Raw genomic sequence first — 13,731 nt, 5'->3', positions numbered from 1 at the left:
GCCACTTTGGGGTGTTTTGGAGGAGCGAGTCAGGAAACGTTTTCCTCCACCAGTGTCACGTAGTGACCTGGCCACTATCCTGCAAGAAGAATGGCTTAAAATCCCTCTGACCACTGTGCAGGACTTGTATATGTCATTCCCAAGACGAATTGACGCTGTATTGGCCGCAAAAGGAGGCCCTACACCATACTAATAAATTATTGTGGTCTAAAACCAGGTGTTTCAGTTTCATTGTCCAACCCCTGTAGTTTAGACTTGCTTGGTCGACACTGTTACCAATGATAAATATAAAAATGAGTGTCTAGGATTCAGTTGCTCCAGATGGTTATTAGCATGTAAGGTTCTGGCATATGTAAACCAAAAATCTTTTTATGGACTCAAACTCTTCCAGAAACGTCTGCAAAACTGCAATGTGAAGACTTTAGATCTCTGAAAAAAACTACAGCCATCTTCTTTTCATTTTAAAAAGTGATTTCCATCAAGCTGCGTCATCGTTTCCTGTGCAGTCCGCTTTCCCCTTTTTTCCTCCCCTCACTCACTGGATGCAGTTATAAACGGAGAAGGTCGTTTTCCCGCAGACAAATAACGTAAATTAGTTTTCAGGCTGCACACAGGCAGGAGGCCAAGCATCTTTATAGAATAATGGATTATTAAGCAACACAGGGTAAGTAGCTTTTTTTGCTTCATAAAGGCTGTTCAGAGAAATCTAACGGAATCATCTTTTTTTTTTTTAGAAAGTTTCAACAAGTTTGTACTTATTTCTTTTATGTGTAAAAAACAGAAACAAAAGTATCCTTGCATTTGTTGAAAGGCATTATTATCATTAACACAAGTGATTTTAATGTCGCCCACGGTTACTGACTTTGGTCAATGTTGGCTGTCCTCTCGTCTCTTGATTGTTTGTTGGAAAATAGTTCGTTCTTTATTAGTTTTAGTGCTGCATTTGCATTGTTCTTCCTGCAGGGGGCACCCGAGGGCTTTGAGTGCGAACCACGCCGTAATCAATGGCCTCTGCTCTCATTTGTGTTTAGTTTGACTTCATGCCACAACAAACCTCAGATCGATTTTTTTTCCTTTCTGAGTCAGTTTGGAAACTGTAACTAATACAGACCCACAGACACAACATAGATTTTCATCACAGTCCATTTTCCTCACAGTAAGTTCAAACCATGTGTTCACTTAAATATTTTAAAAACACATTTTGTACCTCAAAGCAGGGCATGTCTAAAAAAAAAAAATGATTTATTCATGATCTGCATTCATCTTTAAGGTTTTTTAATAATTTCTGGATTAGTGTCGTGGCTCCTGGGAGATGCTGCGATAAAAAGATGCCCTTGTGTTAAATTCAGCTAATTCTATTTTGCAAGAGGAGCTCCAGCTGTTCAGATATTTTTTTTCTGAAACAGTAAGACATTATGATTTGTTACACAGACTAATGCATGCCTCATTAATCAAAGACCAAGTTCTTCATGTTCTATTACCAAGATCTTAGTACATTATTTACTTGAAAGTGTTTGTGTCAAACTCTGATTTAATGACTAGTGCTGAAGCTGAACATTTTGCAACAAAATAAATAAATACAAATCCAGCATCTAACGCAGAAATTTATTCCTGTCTGTGCTTGCACCAGGATAAATGTATGGGTAAGTTTTATTTTAAATTATTCCCTGTGCCAACTGGTGACAGATATATAGATGGATACCCTGATGGCAGTTTCCACAGTGGGCCATTGCGTGCCAAGTAGGGTCTGTTAATAATCAAAACAGGCCACATTATTGTCTCAGAACAAACACACTGCAGCTATAGCATCACTTTTTCTGTGACGCATTCAGTCAGAATGTAATAAGAAAACAGGTGGCAGTCTTCTTATTGACCCAGTTGCTCTGTACAAGATACTTCCAGCTGTAGTTTAAAGAGGAGGAGATGTCTTCACTCCAAAAGTTGTGTCTTCGCCCTCTCAGCATTGACAAAACATGTCAACTTAATCTTGAAGTCAAAGAGCTGCCTTGGGTCTGTTTCTGAGTTGTGGTATTAAGTTTATGATGGAAAAAATGCTTTCTCTAATACGTGGGCGAGATAATTTGGCAATAAAACTGACTTTGGCTTCTTTGATCTTACCAGCAGGTAAACGATTATAGATGAATTTTATAGTGTAAGTGGAAAAAGACTCAAGGATACATGAATAAATTCTGAAGATATTTTCTTTACCTTTTTTTCTTTTATTTGATGCATCACTTTGCGTGTCACCTTCGGTTTAACATGTGCATCATAGAGTAAGCAAGATAAAATAAAGTAACAATAATTTAAAAAAGCTATAAGAAAAATCATATAAAAAACAAATTTGGGGAGTCACTTGTTACCTAAACACATGAGCCTTCTGCCACTTCTTGAACAAGTCTGTAAAGTCCACAAAACACAGGTCTACATAGGGCTATAGCTGCAAGTCTCGGCCACCTTTAATTTTTAGATTGGATTTGGGGACAGGTACCTTGTACAGTTGACCAGGATCCCAGTGGTGACATATGTCAGCAGAAGATCGGAAATTCATGAAAATGTGCTTTCAAGTTTCAAACTAGTTCCCTAAATCTTATTTTGCATTAACCGGGAAGCCAGTGCAGAGTGATCAGTGAAGGTGTGACATGAGAGCCCTTAAAGGATCTAGTCAGAAACCTAGTAGCTGCAATTTGGAAAGGCAATCCAGGCAATTAAAAATAGAATAACAACAATCTAAGTGAGAGAAAAACATAGCACAGTAACAAAATCCCTAACTAATAAAATTAGGAACATAAATCACTTTGGCCATATGGTTCAAATGATAAATTAACATTAAACGTCTACTCAGTTCTTTAGCACCGACACATTAACATCAACACTCTGGAGTTAAACAAATAATGAGAAGCTGAATGTCATCAGCATAGCAGTAATAGGAGATATCACAGAACAATCCTCAAAGATGATGTAAGGGAAAAAATGAAGTAAACAAAAAAGACCAGGACCAGAAACTTGTGGGACTTCATGTTAAAGTGTAACCATAGAAAATTTAAAGTTTGATTTCGCAACAGAATACTACTAAATGATAAACATGAAGCAAACCAATCCAGAGTTGTTCGAGATATGTCTGGGTAATAAACAATGAATACCATAACAACTTTAAGAGCACCGTGAGGAATCCAGTAAGGTAAAAAAAAACAAAAAAAACATCCATGTGACATTTTTTGATGCTGGGTGAAAGAATTTCTCTTATGAGTGTAAGTTCAGACTTTGATGCTCCAATATAATGGAAGCCAAGGATGTGGGTTTTAATGAGAAGTCCAGATGGCTTAGCGATCAATGTAACAATGAAGCTGAATCCTGGTAAAACATACCCACAAATAGAAACCAGTTGCTCAGCCTTTTGTGCTCAGATGGTGAGGTTTGGAGTGTTTTCAGGAAAGGAGGTCTTTACGAGACCCTGAAAGGTTTTGATGGGGTCTCTGAGAAAAGCTTCCTGCTGACTCGATGTTACAAATCGTCATGACGGATGTCTGTGTTTTTGTGACTTCCTCCATCTTTGCAGGTCTGTGGGACGATAAGACAACTCCTGCTTTTACCCAAGAGACTGAATGAGGCTGGGTTTATGGGTGAGTTACATTTGTTTTACAACGCCTCACATGCTTTGCTTTTTGATAATATAAAGTTGACATGCTCCCTCAGCATTTCCCTGTGGTGGAAACAAAAGTGAAAAGGCCTCAACTAAATAACAAATCTGATTCAAAATGAGAACGGAATCTCACTAATTAAAAGGATCTGAGTGCATGTTTGTCCTTGCAGACACATTATGTTTCTGTGTAAATATTTTAAGAGATTCTGACCATTTAATCACTGAGTAGCATACTAGGGATGTTTGAAATTCATGCGGCTCTTTTATGTGGTCGCCTTATATGATTTGATTTAAAGATTTGAGGAAATATATGAGCTTTTCATTATTTGATTTAAATGGTTTTGCTTAGTGGGTAGAATCACACCACAGAGAGGGTTCGATGGATTACAGTTACATTCCTTGTATAAATGTATATTATTCAAGTTGATACATATATACAGACCTCAAAGCCAGTGCAAATTCGCAGCAAATAATAGTCCAAATAGCAGCTAACTGCACTGATTTATTTAAGAAATTAAATGTTGACTTTAAAAGGAAATGTTTCACTGCTGCATCTGACTATAAGTATTAAAACTCAATGTTCATTCTTGCACGATGACTGGTAGGTTTGAGCCATTGTTCCCACATGTGCACACACTCTGGGGGTCCTACAGGGGTCCCACAGTGCAGCTGCACATCGCTGCGGTAAATGTAAACCGCAAGTGCTCAGTCACACCTGTTTCTATCATTGATAATCTGTGTATGAGACAGAGAAAAGTCCTACTCCATGGATTTTTTTTTGAAAGGATGTAAACCAGAAAAACTGTATTTCTTATTTTGTTTTCACATTTCACATTTGTGTTTTTTACACAAATATTTCTATTAAAATTTTGCCTTTACTTAAGGTTTAAAACAGAGCTATACATTACTAAAAATCAGACAGGTACAGATGAAAAACTGTTATCGTGTATTATTTTGTACGTGTGACATTTTGCCATATTTTAGGAAATAATAATAGGATTTGTCCTTATCTATAAACAATATTTAGATTGGTAATACTCTATGGTAAATCTGGTGGACTGAAAATAAAAAAGCTGTAAACTAAGATGAAATACGTCCCGTAATATGTAGGATATAAAGTCAATACCAAAGGTAATTATCAAAGATGACCGAAAGCCCTTTGCAATTTATTTAAAGAAGTCAATAGATGCAACAATAAAAGGCCAAAATGATAGGTTGACCAGAGTCATCTTACTGGAGTGTGCAGGCTCTGTAAATAAGATGGGCATAGACCAATTTAAACTTTAAGACAGCAATAAAATGTTTAATGTGAACCTCTTAAATGTACAGGAAGCCAGTGAAGAGAAGTCACGACTAGAATTATATGTTTAGGTTTTGTTTCATATCAGTTTAAAGACAAGACAGTTTGTAAATGATGCAGAGAGAGCTGTTGTAGAGCAACTCACAAAGTGTGACAGAAACAAGGTGATTAAAGAATGAATAACTTTTCCAAGGTTTCACAGGGAGATAACTTTATCTTGTAAGGAACACTTTAATGTTATGGTTAAACATGCAATTGTCTATATTTCATACAACAATAATATTTATAGTGTTTATTTTATTTGTCTGGGAGCTCAGACCGATTGACTGTGTTTGTGACATTTGTCTCAGATTCAGCCTATTGTGCAGAAAGCATCATGGTCTGTGATTATCAATAACACACAATCACGAACACTGGACTTAAGTCTGTTTTTTGATTGCATTGATGCATAAACAGAATCTGATTGTTGTTGCAGATAAGGTGGATACTTCAACAATTTTGTTGCACACTGATCAGATGTTCTGTTCCTCCCCATTTTAAGTGTCAAATCTTATCAACGCATTCTTAAATATTTGATATGGGAGTCATTCACTGCACTCGACTCATCATCTTTGTTCATGGCCTACTGTGTTTGGTTTTACGTCAGTCACACCATAATGCAAGCACTAATGTGATTTGACAGCATATCTCTGTCACTAAACAACAAAAATGGAAAATGGGAACACTTCAGTAGACACTTCCAACATTTCTAGTCCAGGCATTTCTTGATGCTGTTGTGAATAAATCATGCTCAGTGCCACAAATTTATTTGATGATTTAATTTCAAATTAAGCCTGCACAATATATCGTCAACATATCGCCATCGCAATATGAGTGTGTGCAATAGTCATATTGCAAAGGACAATTTGGAGTGTAATTATTGTTGTGTAGTATATTCCAAGTTTATTGAACATGAATTTTACATGCCAATGTAATATTTTGACATTCTGACAACGTCTCACAGCAGCACATGCTCAAACCATACACCACTGACATTGCCTAAAATGTTAAAGGTCACAGAGTTATGGAAGCATAGATGAAGAAGAGAGGAAAGCAGAAAAAGCAACCTTGAGTTTTAAATCCCATTTGGCTGATGCGCATATTACATATTTAAAGGAGCTCTCATAAACTGTTGGTTTGTTTCTCAATGAATTAGTGACAGACATCATAATGCATAACCTTTGTTATTGCCAATATGGCTAGTTCACTGTTGTGTATCTTCCCCTAAATTTCTATGGCATAGTAGGCCATGCTGCTTTTAGTGAAGAACAGCTATGTCTTTCTACACATCTGATATTGTAGCAAACACAATTCCTTATTCATGTAAGCCATACTGCCACCGATTCCCTGGGCAAGTCAGAAAATTCTATACCTTGAGCCTGGCAACTTAGAGACAGCATTTATATTGCAGACAGGCATCACTGCTTCAGAATTTACACGGATTTTATCTCATGCCAGGCTATGCAGATGCTCTGTCTGTACCAATTCAGATTTACTCACCTCAACATGCTGAATGCTTGAAGTGGCTCCAACAGTGGAGAAGTCCAACCCATTTTCAGATTATTTTAACTAATTCTCGTTTGAACATTTGGGGCAGGTAGAGACACTATAGAGCAACTTTCAAGGTAATCCTTGTATATGCAATTAAAAGGTGAAATAATAGTGAATGTAACTTACTCTGTCCTGATGCATGCATTTTACTACCAGTACAACCCAAAACAGGGGTACATCAAGGCAATACCAGTGGCAGTTCTTGCACGAAGGATACAACTTAACACACAAGTGCAACAACTCCCCCATTTACTCCACCCTTCAAAAAAAAAAAAAAAATAGTTTGGGGTTCAACTGAACTATAAGTTACATCTTAATCTGGTGCTTGTGCTTGCCCCTTTCTAATGCTACCCTGGGCAACTGCCCATACTGCGTTTATACTGTTTAATTTGTATTGTATTGCACCGACTACGCCAAAACAAAATCCTTGTATGTCCAAAAATGTACTTGGCAATAAAGCTTTTCTGATTCTGATTCTGATATGATATTCTGCCACTGAACAACGCAATTACTAAATAGGTTTGACAAAATATGCTAAATGTTTTGTAGTTTTTTTTGGGGTAGTTGTGAAGTTCGGCTGGTACTAACATTGACTAAGTAAAACAATGAACAAATTCAACTGGTTTTCAGACCTCTAACTGGAACACAGGTGTAATGTCATTCTGAGACATGAGGGAAATGGAACCCAGCCCATGTCATTTCATAGACTGGAAAGACATCTCAGGGACATTAATAAAGCTCATTCTTGCATGTGAATTTTAAGTGATTAGCTTTTCATTTTGGTCAGGTTTGCATTTATATACAGTTAACTTTATTTATATTATGCCATAGCTCAACAAATGTCCTATCAAAGCACTTTACATGCAAATTCAAATTCAGGACAGTCGGTATAAATTGTATTTGCAGCAGTTTCTCATCCCAGGCATGCACAGGGCGACAGTGGACAGAAATCTTTGTGCGCTGATGACTGCGGAATGTCACCCCGGTTTCATCCCATCGTCAGCCCTGAATATTCATCCCCGCAGCACAGCAGGACAATAAACAAGGCGCAGAGGGACTGAATGCCTGTCTGAAGGAGGAGGGCAGGGAAGGGCCGAGGGGACAGAGGGGGGAAGGAGGGTTTGGAGGGGGTAAATCCCAGGAAAACTCGGGGGCAAACAACCCGTTCCCGTAGCAACAAGTCCTGCCTCTCCTTTCTGCAGCAGGCTGTAGGAGCAGAGAGGGGAGGCTGGAATGTTTTTTTTTTCTTCCTTTTCTCCCTTTTCTTTTTTTTTTTTTGCGTTTTTCGGTTTGTGTTGGAAAGCCATGAGACGGAGTTTACTGAGGAGGCAGGTATCCGGAGCAGCCAGCCAAACGTTTCTAGTAGACGAACGGGATTTAAGCGTCGCAACGGGATTATAATCTGAAAATGTCACCAGCAGTCATGGATGCAAGGAGAAACACGGAGGTAAAAATAATAAAAAATAAGGTTTTTGAACCGTTACTGACGAGCTTCAGCGGGAAGTTTAACACAGCGGATAAGAATGTAAAACAAGAGCGTTTTAACTAACTTCAGAGTTACAGAAAAGATGTTTCAAAGAGCATTGTAAGGGCCGTTAAAGTTGTTCCCTTGTGACCATATTTGGTCATCGAGGTGTAAACTATCTGAGCAGAAAGCTTCTTTCTACTTTCAGCTGACCCTTTGAATGAAGAAAAACGTCCCAGCGGATACAAGCTGCTACTTTGTGGGCTGTAATTAGACCGAGCTATTATCGCATAAACACCCCAAACGTCAAAGCAGCAGATAAGGAGAAAAAGGAGCAGAACTCAAACTTTGGAGGAAACAAACAGAAAGTGGACAAAAGATTGAAATCTTGTCCTTTCAATTTGCTTTGTGTGATATAATTATTTAGTTTTAAATGATATTTTCTGTGAGATTTCAAGGTAGGCATGGGGCTGATGAAAGATTCCCACGGTTTTACGGTATCGCCGTATATCACAAAACAAATGTAATAAAAATGTATTTAACATGATCTGACTTCATTATTTTAAAGAAAGGAGAAACAATCGTTTCTTCTACTGCATTATTAACATGTTCAGTTTTACACCTATAATGTTAGTAAAATATAAACTAAACATGTTGACCTTTGTTGACCACTTTTAAAACAATTGATGGAGCCCTTCTATAGTTTCCATACCAAATGTATCTGTTTTAACTAAAACATTTCCAAACAGCCAATTTAGTCTTTCTTGTATTCAAAGGAATAGTGTCATAACGTTCTTTAGGTCAGCTGACCAGCAGTGTGCAGCAACACTTGGGGGAGGGGCTACACTAAAACTCTGGTATACCTTGGTACTTGTAACTAGCCCCAGCCTAGTTTAATGCAGTATTCAAGTTACTCCAGTTTCACTTAAAATCTGTTTGTTTCTATAGCACCAAAATGCAACATAAGTCATTTCAAGGCTCTTAATGAGACAATCAGATCTTTTTTTTTTTTTTTTCAGAAACATAACAAGTTGAAGTAGCTAAAATGTGTATATGGTGGATGGATATTTGTGTATTTACAGTATTTGTTAGAAATTCACTTATATGACAATAGGCTAAGTTAGCTTTGTGTTACATAAGCAGATACAACAAGTATACCAATTATATTTACTCAAAATCGAAGAAATTTGCGGCTGTGGTTAAGAGGGAAGAGATGTCGTCTTGCAATTGGAAAGTTGTGGGTTTGATTTTAACTTCCGATGTGCTTCTGGGCAAAGCACCTAACCCAATTTGCCTACCGATCTTTGCATCAGTGCATGAATACTTGCATGTTTGTGAGTGAAACTGGGTGACTATGACTAATGTACAGTCACGAGTATTTACTATGATGCTGCTTGTTATTTTCTTTAACAAATATTTTTGTTCTCATGTTATGTTTATCTTTAAATTTCCAAAATATCTACCATTAAGCTTATTTAAATTATTTATACCCATGGCAGGTTTAGATTAAAATTGTTTTCACTAAATCAGGAAGTTTTTCTTTCATTGACAATGAGACAAGCATCTGTCAAAAGTCAATAAAACAATGTTTAAATTTTGATTATTTGATTATATATATATATATATATATATATACTTCGGCTGGGCCAGTCCAAAGCCTTAATATTTTTTTCTAATAATAAGAAACATGTCGGTAAAATTTAAAGCATTCGCTAAACTTAAATCTGCTGATTATATGAATACTTTTTCATTTAACTGTATTTGTATGTCATAATGCATTAATATTTGCAGAATAAAACTAGATAGGGCATGATTTTTCTGAAATCTTTGTGTCTTTCCTGTATAGACATGGGTTGGTCATTGGTATCAAGGTATGTCAAGGTTTTAATAAGTTACTGTTTCAAAACTGCTAAAACTTTCCATCATACCGTTCCTTTGGTGTTGGGTTAATTTAACGAAAGGCCAGAGAAAGTCCTGGAGTGGCCCAAGGTTTCTCTGATTATCTGGCACATAGAGTGATGCAGCACACTACCTCCCCCACATATTGTTGCACACTGCTAGTCAGCTGGATGAAAGAAGGCCCCTTCACTTTTTCCTCTTTTTCCTTACGAGGAAGACAAATTCGGCTGTCTGGAATGTAGACAGTGATGGTGTAGAAACAATAAGCACAATAAGAGAACTGACACTAAACTTAGGGGATGTCTATTCTTTTGTTTTGTCTATTAAAAATAAAAATACCAATACATAAATGTGATGAATAAGATATTTATCAACTTCTTATATTATTTTAGCAGCAGTCGCTCAGCTGTTTTAAATAAAATCAATTATATCGTGTTACACCGTTTCATTTTAAACTTTTCTCTAAATATTTGTGATATCGTAGTATTTTACTGAAAGTTATATTGGCCCATGTCTACATATGACACTTTGTTAAAGTTCTAGTTAATGAATTAGGATTTTATTTGTTTATTTTCCCTACATATCTACATATATATCATAGTGTGTTAACATTTAAAGGAGAACAACGTTTCCTTCTGAGATCCTTGTGTCTGTCTGAGCATCCTGTCTCTTGAGCTTGAGTCTTCCTAGCAGATAACAGCCTTAACCCTTATGATCTTATCTTCTAATGCAAACCGTATGGCTGGGACTGCTTGTCCTCCTCCTAAAACCCCCTCTCCATTGTGCAGGTCAAACAATGACCTTTCCCTGTCACAGGACTGTCAATACAAAACTATTGAGGAACTTCCTTTCCATACCCTCATTCAGTCTGGGAGGAGTAAGTCTGCATCATCAACAGATATTTTAATGTAAAAGCTTTCTTCACCACTGCTAGGTAGTGTTGATATCATTCACAAAAGCTCTGAGCTAACACCATTATTGCTTGAAGGCTCTTCAGCCACATAACCATTTAGAAGGATGGATGCTTCTAGTACAAAAGTGGTCCTGTAAGATTTTGCTGCGCCTTTTTTGCAAATCACAAGACTTTCTCTTTAAACTTTAACCACAGAGAGAAAGCTTCCTCTCCAAGTAAGAAAGAAATGTATTTTCACATTAGATAAGTGCTCATGGAAGCACTCACATGGCTTAAAGTCACACAGCCAGTTTCTGATCTGGAATTCTGTCTCTCAGCATTTCTTCTCACGCAGACATAAATGACAGAACGGTGCAGTCCGATTATCTGTGTACTGCTGTAGGTCAGTTTTAAGTGCTGGAATGGATGGAGCAGAGTTTGGGTCAAGCAGGTCAGCCAGTGTGGGTTACAACTCTGAAATGACAAGAGACTAAATGTCAACTCCCACTGTTCTCTTGTCATTTCAGTCCTTTTTGCTTCTGAATATGTGGATGTTAACAGCATCTGAATAATGTTTCTGCTTCTACATTTCAGAAACTGTAGGTTTGCTGTGAGAAGAACAAAGCAGTGCCGCTACAGCAACATAATCTGCCCTTTCTCTGTATATTGTTCGGATTATTGCTGTAATATGAAATTTTTGACTGTGTCTTAAAATATAACACCACACCATTAATAGTAACATTACTTTACAAGAGGCTATCTCCCTTAAATATTTAATACAAGCAGTCAGCTGTGGGTTTGTTGTCTCTTGTCAGAACCTGTTGATGCTCAGAAGAAATGGTGCAGGCCCTGCATTGACACAAGCGTCATCAATCATTCACCTATGCTGCTGCTCAGGGTTTATGACTATAAGATGGAAATAAGGATGGCCGATATTGGCTTAAAATCTCGTCACAATATGGGGCTTTATTTTATTTAATGATGAAAGTGATGTTAAAAAGTATTTAAAAATTCATCAGTCGTCTTTTTCTCCACACAGTTAGAGCCTCACAAACACAATAGGATTGTAGTAAAGATACAGTTTACTCATGATCGGTTAAGGTGCACAGTTGTTCAGCTAAAGAGCACACAACATTTGCATTAAATAATATATGTATTTAATACATTGATTTATATTAACGCTGTAATGGGAGTGGAAAAATAGTTTAAGCAGCAAAAGTAACAATCCCAACCATGCTGTTAGTTTTGGGGGTTTGCAAACTGCATACTTAGAGTTGATCAATTTCACTGTAAATCACAGTTCTTATCATTGCTGATAATGATAAACGATACAATAGTTGCCCATCCCTAGTTGGAAATAACTCCACCCCTGTTTTTTCTTTTGCATGTTCTGAATATTCCCGTACTAGCGATCATGTCCAGATTAATATATTTTTTACATTAATGTTCATGCAACACAGCATCTGCTTGTTAGTCACATTTCAAAGATTGAATGTGCTCACGGAGAATTTGTCATTATTATAACTTATTTCTTTCAAATTTTTACTTGGTATTTTCTCACTTCCTCAATAAAACCTATATAGTGTAAGCATATTGTGCAACCCTAATAATTGTCCTGCTGAATTATGAAGGTCACTAAGCGGTGTGCCGACACATGAATAAATGTTTTTGGAGTCATTTAGGAAATATTTTCGGGTTTGCTGAAAACGCTTTTCCAGGCAGTGGTGGATCTAGGACTTTTACAATCAGGGCCTACATTTAAACAAGAGGAAATGTTCAGTGAAACGGAGCAAGCTGGTTGATGGATAGTTACCCCATCTTTGCTCTGCCACACATTTCAAGCGGTTTGTTGATACTAAGTCTTTGCTTATGAATACGCTCTAATATGCACGATGGTAAAGGTTTTCCCTTCAGATATAAACGCATCATTAGTATGTTTGTTTAGTAAAGAAGTCTTCAGAGGGCCAGAGTTTGTAACTTTTAGATATCGGTAAAGTCAAGCCATGAGCGACAGAGGGACACTTAAAAGGGAGGCTGTTCTGTTTTTAGCAGGGACAGGCGCTTTTTGGCCCAGTGTATGTATCAGCTCATGGGCTTTGGAGAAGAGAAAACCTCTTTGGTGGTCCACACTTTGCTGTAGTTTACCATTTTTAAACTCCTACTTTAGGGTAGTGGTAAACAAAAGCACAAAGTCCAGACTCCTGTGTCAGAGGTCGGCTCTGTGACAGATTTTTTTAGCCCTCCTGCTGCAGCTCAGAGGGACATAACTGTGTTTTCCGCATGCCTGCCTCTGCAGCTGTGCATGCTCATATCTGGGTTACAATGAAAGCCTACGTCTCCTTTCCATAGAGAAAATATGCAGTAATTAACCTGAAAAAAGGGAGATGAATTGAGCTACTTTGTGGGACCATGACAGACCATGAGGTGGTGTAAATATGGGTGCAACAGCTGTTGGTAGCAGTGACCTTGGCTGTTTTCTTTCACGCAGAGACCTAGGGATGAGTTCAGAGCTTGAAACTGCTCTCTGTCAGGACAGTTCTCCAATCTTTTCTGTTTGGTTGAACACCAAAAGCTAAAGCTTGTGTAACCCACTAGAAGGGTTACTTTATTTAAACCTGATAATAGTAGATGGCAGGTAAATCAATTTACTTTGATGACTAATACCAACACTACACAAGCATAGAGAAAACTGGGCCTGATCAGAAGATTTCTAAATTCACGGGAGCCTAGGCGTGAGTAACAACAAAGGAGAACACACAATGTCTATGAAAAAGAGTAGAGTTTAATATAGTGAACATTTGTGGATCCACATTTTCAAATAAACAAAAATTGCGCACTTTGTTTAAAAAAAAACCCAACAAAATAAAATAACATAAATAACCCAGTCTTTTCGATACATCTGTCAAATATTCATTCAATGTCTCACAGCCAGTGACCAGTCGGGT

General features: G+C 37.4%; 1 protein-coding gene across 2 annotated transcripts in view; it reads left to right on the top strand.

Annotated features, from left to right (window-relative positions):
• The first annotated feature begins 557 nt into the window (after window positions 1-557).
• The window catches only part of dennd2b (DENN domain containing 2B), a 72,025-nt gene continuing 58,851 nt past the window's right edge, over window positions 558-13,731 (top strand). Inside the window, exons 1-2 of one of the 2 annotated variants that reach the window (XM_047363349.1) lie at window positions 558-664; window positions 3,557-3,620. The gene's annotated coding sequence lies outside the window, so the exon portion shown is untranslated. Of the gene's footprint in view, window positions 665-3,556; window positions 3,621-7,695; window positions 7,978-13,731 lie in introns of those variants that run through there. The other variant, XM_047363348.1, reaches the window with a different exon arrangement.

Source organism: Girardinichthys multiradiatus, chromosome 4 (genome assembly GCF_021462225.1).
Source record: "Girardinichthys multiradiatus isolate DD_20200921_A chromosome 4, DD_fGirMul_XY1, whole genome shotgun sequence".
NCBI classification, from domain to species: Eukaryota; Metazoa; Chordata; class Actinopteri; order Cyprinodontiformes; family Goodeidae; genus Girardinichthys; species Girardinichthys multiradiatus.
The sequence above is the reverse complement of the archived record's forward strand: the minus strand, read 5'-3'. Positions and strand labels throughout refer to the sequence as shown.